Source organism: Rutidosis leptorrhynchoides, chromosome 8, assembly GCF_046630445.1.
Source record: "Rutidosis leptorrhynchoides isolate AG116_Rl617_1_P2 chromosome 8, CSIRO_AGI_Rlap_v1, whole genome shotgun sequence".
NCBI lineage: Eukaryota > Viridiplantae > Streptophyta > Magnoliopsida > Asterales > Asteraceae > Rutidosis > Rutidosis leptorrhynchoides.
Window position 1 is genome coordinate 371,831,407 of NC_092340.1, and position 8,323 is coordinate 371,839,729.

The window sequence follows — 8,323 nt, forward strand, 5'->3', positions numbered from 1 at the left end:
TTTCGGCCCAACACAGAGGAAAACATGGCCCAATAATAATCCAATCGATAATCCAATAGTATGATGTTGGGCTAAGTTCTTAGTGGTTTAATGGGTGGATTAAAATAATGACTGAAGTAAAAAAACAATATAGCAACAGCACGATTCTTGCATTGCGTTACAACAACTTGCATAGTAGAGCCCTCATAGAAATAGTTTAAGGATTCGGTATTACTTTTGCATATGGAATAGATATGAAATGGTATTTGATTGTCCCTGCCATGTTCCCACCGAACCCTCATTTCACTTCAATCATTACAGCAACTTGGTCCATCAAGAATTTTGAGTAAACAAACAATTACATGCTGATCATAAGGCGAGCTTTCGGTGGATATTGAGTTGACATAGGTCCCTCACTTTAATAATTGCACCACTAATGATAAACCTTTATCTCTTTGTAATATTATATCTTGTGTGGACTGCGATCTTTTTTTTTTATATATATATAGTGGTTGTGAGTGTTAATTTTGAATAGGAAGTGGGAACAACAAGGTGGCGTTTAAAAACAGTAACAACTTAATCGCAGTAGTAGTATTTAAATGGTTTTATTTATGATGGTTCAAGAATCAAAATGGTGATGGTGATTATTTCAAGGTGAAGATGGTGGTTTGTTTTGGTCCTTGAACGTAAACAGAAACAGAAAGGTGTCGTGATATTTGATGAAGGTGAGGGTGCTATTGATTTTCGAATGGTAGTCAAGTGTGATCGATGGTGGTTTAGTGATGATTTACGGTGGTGGTCGTGGTGGTCATGAACCGAAAAATGGAGGTGTCTTGAAGGTGGTTTGTGGTTTCAACGAAGGAGGAATCAAAGAGGAAAAGGAGAGAAGAGGTACAAACCGGGGATATGCAACTGTAGTTGCAGTCTGCAACAACCTTGATCAACATAATACTAGTACATGAGTAGTTTGATGGTTTGCAAGGTGGTTTGAGAAAAGTGTGTTTTGATAATGTGGGTTTGTGTTGTGGTGTTCATCGAATAACAATTATCAATCACTCAAAAAGTTGCAGAAGGTTTGTGTTGTTTCATTTATGTCTCTCTGTAAGTCTAAACTCATGTATATATCTATCCTATATTCTTATGTGTACATATTTATATGAATATGCATGTATATGTATGTGACGATCCGGAAATTTCCGACCAAATTTAAACTTTATCTTTATATTATTCCGACACGATAAGCAAAGTTTGTTAAGTTAAATCTCAAGAATTTTAAATTGTGTTCATACATTCATTATAACCTCGACCAAATTCTGACGATTCACGAACCGTTATATATAAATAAATATGTATATATATGTATATATATATATATATATATATATATATATATATATATATATATATATATATATATATATATATATATATATATATATATTATAACTTAAAAATATTAATAAAGTATTAAACGTATAATACTTTACATGAACGTATTTGTTTCAATATGTTTATAGATGGAGTTAGAAGATAATATCAAATGATTGATTTATCAAATACATTGTGATATGATTACGGGTCTATGTTATAAGGTCCACTGTGATTTAAGAAATCTATTCTTTTTGACGACATTCAGAAAATGGTAAAGTGATTTATAAGTAAGAACGTGGAGTGTAAATAACTTAGATGTTGGATATCGACAAGTTAAGTAACTCGACATTTTTCATTAAGATTATTTCATACGTTTATTTAACCTTTGAACTTTATCGCATGCTTCACCAACAGACTGTAATTTAAAAACTTGAAACCTATTATGAAAATATATGATTTTACTTTTCTAAAACGTTTTATGATATAACGATTTCCATTATTTTAACCTTTAAACAAAATGCTTCTTAAATATATTTAGTTTTGGAAAACAAAATTATCATATTTATTTGATTTAGTTTCAAACGTACAAAAACGTTTTCAGTTTAAAAAGAACTTTATTATTAAAACGTATATAAGTTTTATAAATATCTAAAACCACTTTTAACAACTCATTACTTAACCAGTATGATAAAGATAACGATATTTATATTTTATTTTATTAAATATATATAACGATTTAAATTAATATTATATATATTTATACGCGTATTATACGTACATAGTTTTATACTTTTACTATACTTAACCTTTACCTTTACTTTATTTTTACTTTACCTTAACTTTAATAATTCATACTTTAATAATTCACTTTAATAATTCATACTTTAATAATTCACTTTAATAATTCATACTTTAATAATTCACTTTAATAATTCATACTTTAATAATTCACTTTAATAATTCATACTTTAATAATTCAATTTAATAATTCATACTTTAATAATTCACTTTAATAATTCAAAAATCTATTATAAATAGAATTCAATAGGTTTCATTATTTGATAGAAACTTGAAAATATTTTCTCTAAACTCTCTCAATCGATTTACATATATATATTTACTCCGTATTATTTCAAGATATTATCAGTATACATAAAATATTACGACGGAGTGCTGTCCGAGTGATTTCGAAATTGTTTTTCGAGCGGGGTAGAGCTAAGGAAATTATGGGTTAAAGCTATGGAGGTTATGGGTATGGTTCGGGAGTATTGCTCGTGAGTCAAACTAGTGTTTATCATCTCTGTTGCGTCTACGTACTTTTCCTGCAATATTGAATCTCAATATTGATACGTTCGTGAATCCAAGGCCAACATTGCACTTGTACAATGACGTCATATGTATTTTTACTACAAAATACGTCATCATGTGCCATGTTATGCGACTCTTACATTCTATCTAATCTCTAAACATATCAAAAACATAATTTCTTGATAATTCTGTATTTTCTCTTGAATTCTGGTAATTTAACCAATCAAGATCGTGCTATTACAATTTCTTCCTTAGAACATTAGTCATGTTCATTTGAAACTCCATACTTACGAATTCTGAACCATTATTCGCTGACTTAAAGTCGAGAAGAGAAAACAAAAGGATGGAACTCCAAAATATAAAGGAAATAAAGAGGGTGGATTTATAATGAAATATCCGACAGAGCAATAAAAACAGATTATCGCATTTAACCAAAGAAGATCATATTCCTTAATCTCCGAAGAATCAAATTTTATTCAGATTTTAAAGATTTCTTTAAATCCCTTGAATTCCAGAAATCCACCGTGACTACGTCAAAAGTTAAATTTCTATCTCAAACTGTTGTGACAGCTACCCTCGTACGCTTCACATAATCGAATTGTTTTATCTACATTACTCAGTAATGATGAAACTCTATTTATCAACTCATATTCGTCATGAAAACAGTTTTATGGTTAACCATGACGACCTTACTCAAATTTCGGGACGAAATTTCTTTAACGGGTAGGTACTGTGACGATCCGGAAATTTCCGACCAAATTTAAACTTTATCTTTATATTATTCCGACACGATAAGCAAAGTTTGTTAAGTTAAATCTCAAGAATTTTAAATTGTGTTCATACATTCATTATAACCTTGACCAAATTCCGACGATTCACGAACCGTTATATATAAATAAATATGTATATATATGTATATATATATATATTATAACTTAAAAATATTAATAAAGTATTAAACGTATAATACTTTACATGAACGTATTTGTTTCAATATGTTTATCGATGGAATTAGAAGATAATATCAAATGATTGATTTATCAGATACATTGTGATATGATTACGGGTCTATGTTATAAGGTCCACTGTGATTTAAGAAATCTATTCTTTTTGACGACATTTGGAAAATGGTAAAGTGATTTATAAGTAAGAACGTGGAGTGTAAATAACTTAGATGTTGCATATCGACAAGTTAAGTAACTCGACATTTTTCATTAAGATTATTTTATACGTTTATTTAACCTTTGAACTTTATCGCATGCTTCACCAACAGACTGTAATTTAAAAACTTGAAACCTATTATGAAAATATATGATTTTACTTTTTCTAAAACGTTTTATGATATAACGATTTCCATTATTTTAACCTTTAACTAAAATGCTTCTTAAATATATTTAGTTTTGGAAAACAAAATTATCATATTTATTTGATTTAGTTTCAAACGTACAAAAATGTTTTCAGCTTAACAAGAACTTTATTATTAAAACGTATATAACTTTTATAAATATCTAGAATCACTTTTAACAACTCATTACTTAACCAGTATGATAAAGATAACGATATTTATATTTTATTTTATTAAATATATAACGATTTAAATTAATATTATATATATTTATACGCGTATTATACGTAAATAGTTTTATACTTTTACTATACTTAACCTTTACCTTTACTTTATTTTTACTTTACCTTAACTTTAATAATTCATACTTTAATAATTCACTTTAATAATTCATACTTTAATAATTCACTTTAATAATTCATACTTTAATAATTCACTTTAATAATTCATACTTTAATAATTCACTTTAATAATTCATACTTTAATAATTTACTTTAATAATTCATACTTTAATAATTCACTTTAATAATTCAAAAATCTATTATAAATAGAATTCAATAGGTTTCATTATTTGATAGAAACTTGAAAATATTTTCTCTAAACTCTCTCAATCGATTTATATATATATATATATATATATTTACTCTGTATTATTTCAAGATATTATCAGTATACATAAAATATTACGACAGAGTGCTGTCCGAGTGATTTCGAAATTGTTTTTCGAGCGGGATAGAGCTAAGGAAATTATGGGTTAAAGCTATGGAGGTTATGGGTATGGTTCGGGAGTATTGCTCGTGAGTCAAACTAGTGTTTATCATCTCCGTTGCGTCTACGTACTTTTCCTGCAATATTGAATCTCAATATTGATACGTTCATGAATCCAAGGCCAACATTGTACTTGTACAATGACGTCATATGTATTTTTACTACAAAATACAGTATTGTGAGTTTCATTTGCTCCCTTTTATATATATTTTTGGGACTGAGAATACATGCGCTGTTTTTATAAATATTTTACGAAATAGGCACAAGTACTAAAACTAATTCTACGTGGGTTTAAACCAGAAATATACCCTTAGCTTGGTAACATTAAACTACTTGTCTATGTACGGTAGGCGCGATTCCTAAAGATAGATCTATTGGGCCTGACAAACCCCATCCTGACTATGGGATGCTTTAGTACTTCGAGGTTATTTTAAATACACCTGATCTGGTGTACTTCAGAGGGTAAAACATGAACGTTAAGGCTTGTTACCGGGTGCCTACAACTTATAGAATACTTTTATACACTTGCGAGTGTACATATATTTATAAACGGAAATCTTGTGGTCTATTAATATATTGAAATGATTGTTATGATAAACCTATGAACTCACCAACCTTTTGGTTGACACTTTAAAGCATGTTCATTCTCAGGTATTAAAGAAATCTTCCGCTGTGCATTAGCTCATTTTAAGGATATTACTTGGAGTCATTCATGACATATTTTGAAAGACGTTACATTCAAGTCATTGAGTTCATCAAGATTATTATTAAGTCAATTATAGTTGGATGTATTATGAAATGGTGTGTATACCGTCAATTTTCGTTGTAAAGAAAGTTTGTCTTTTAAAAACGAATGCAATGTTTGTAAAATGTATCACATAGAGGTCAAATACCTCATGATGTAATCAACTATTGTGAATCATTTATAATGTATATGAATGGGTCCTTTCAGTTGGTATCAGAGCGGTGGTCTTAGCGAACCAGGTCTGCATTAGTGTGTCTAACTGATAGTCGTTAGGATGCATTAGTGAGTCTGGACTTCGACTGTGTCTGCATGTCAAAAGTTTCGCTTATCATTTTTTTCGGAAATCATCTGCTTATTATCTTTAGGAAATTACCTGCTCATTATTCTTAGTATAGACACCTTTTACTGCATTGATTGCATGAATAAGTGTACAGACAAAATTCATATCTTAGCATATCTGTTACTGTAGACCTTGCCTGATATCTCTCGTAAATTTCTCTGTAATTTAAGGGATCCTGGTACTATATATATCTATGCACATTATGCATTGAGGATACCATCCAACTATCAATTTCTGTCACTAAACTCTTCATACCAAAAATCTTTTCTGTGAACGCTTAAGATGGCCTCTACGAATCGACCAAGTTCCTCTGACTCCGAAGACAGCGTGACAGGAGCACACCAACCAATCAACTACCGTGATTACTAGAGAAAATGGGGGTGGGTTCACGACATACTCACCCTATGGGGAAGGGAAGAAGGTACTCCATATCATGAACCAAATCTACCACCTAACCTTGGAGTACTTGACCCGCTAACCGGCGAACCCGTTCGCAACACCGTTTATACCCTTTTTGCAAGAATTTTTCGTCTTGAGACTACTATTAATGGAACTAGAGAAGATATCCGACCTTTACCTCACACCGATAACCAACCAGGGTTAGTAGAAGAAGTTAACGAACTCGGAGCTCGAGTGTTAACTTTAGAGAGCACGGTACACAATTTGCAAGCACCTGCAGTATCACCAACACCAGTAACATCACCAGCCTCAGCACCAACAGCACTAGTACCACCAACAACAACATCCGCGTCACCAGCTTCGACATCTCATTCTATACCTCGAGTATAATCATCGTTCTACATGACGTTCTACATCATTTATTTTCATTTGACATAGCGATTATGTAATCTCTAATGTTTTAGAGATTATATATTCTTGTTCTAACGGTAAATCAAATGAGTTTAATATCATATTGACTCATTAAATCCATGATTACATCCGAAGAAAATATATAGGTATATATATTTTTTTTTCATAAAGATTGTAATTAAAAATTCTTTCGTACAAACTGTTAATGGTGAAAATATTTTAACGGGTAGGTAATACCTGAGGAATATTTAGATTTCATATTAATAAGTTACATTGTACATTCTTCGAATCTGATTCAACAGTCATTTACTACGTTCACCGCAGAATAATAATTTTCATCCAATTTTATATTTGGATTTTGACCTATCAGAATCCAACAAGTGGCATAATGAAGAAAACATTGGACAAAATAAAATTTATTAGAAACAAACAAATTAACTATGAGAAATTTTGTTAAGAATCCACGCTAACTGTTCCTAGCTAACTGTTCCTAGCTAACTGATTACATTTTATTTATCGCAATTTATTTATCGCAATTTATATTCTTGCAATTTTATTTATCGTCATTTAATTTCTGTTATTTATTTTTACGCACTTTAAATATCGAGACACGTATACAAGGTTTTGACATATCATATCGACGCATATATATATATATATATATATATATATATATATATATATTATTTGGAATAACCATAGACACTCTATATGCAGTAATGCTGGAGTTAGCTATACAGGGTTGAGGTTGATTCTACAATAATATATATACTTTGAGTTGTGATCGAGTCTGAGACATGTATACGGGTCACGATACATATTAATTAATTCGAATATTATATATTAAACTATATATGAATTATTGGACTGTTAATTGTGGACTATCGACTGTGGACTAATAACATTGGACAATTAAAATGAATTAAAAAATTGATTATAACATATGAAACTAAACAATTCTTCAAGTTTGCCACTTGATTTCATCCTAAACTTCATTTGTATCTTGAAGATTACAATCTGCATTCAAATCTTTCATGATTCTTGAAAATACCTCAATCGAGAGGATAAACCAACCGCACTTCATCTACGGAAGAAAAGATCGATGCATATAGTTATGCTCCTGAAAACACTCGGAACCTGAGTAAACGTTTAACACGTATCTGTGCTAGCTCCATGGGCGTTGTTATTACCGAAAATCACTTTGCAATTCCTTTTCAAAGTAGCAAATTTTGTCACAGCTCCAGCAAATCAACTTCGACTTTTCATTCGAAACAACCATATCATAATTTTGATATATATGCGTGCTCTTTATTGTTACCGGGGAACCTTTTATATTCCACCATATTACCATCAACGTTTAATCATCTAATAACACAATTCTCTTGAAACCACCTCGGATTGATAACCGATGACCCAGATATGGTAGCATTAAATGCAGAGGAAACAGCAAAATCGTAGAGGGTCTAAACGGCCAAAAGTTTGATAATAAAGAATGGAATGTTGGGAACGCTCGATAGAAAATTTGGTACTGAAAAACAGATTGAGCTAACCATGAAGGAGACCAAGGACAAATACAAGGACCAAACCCTATATTCAAAGAATCCAGGTAATTCTGGATCCGATGAAATCTTTAGAGAATATCCTGCTTCGAAGTCAT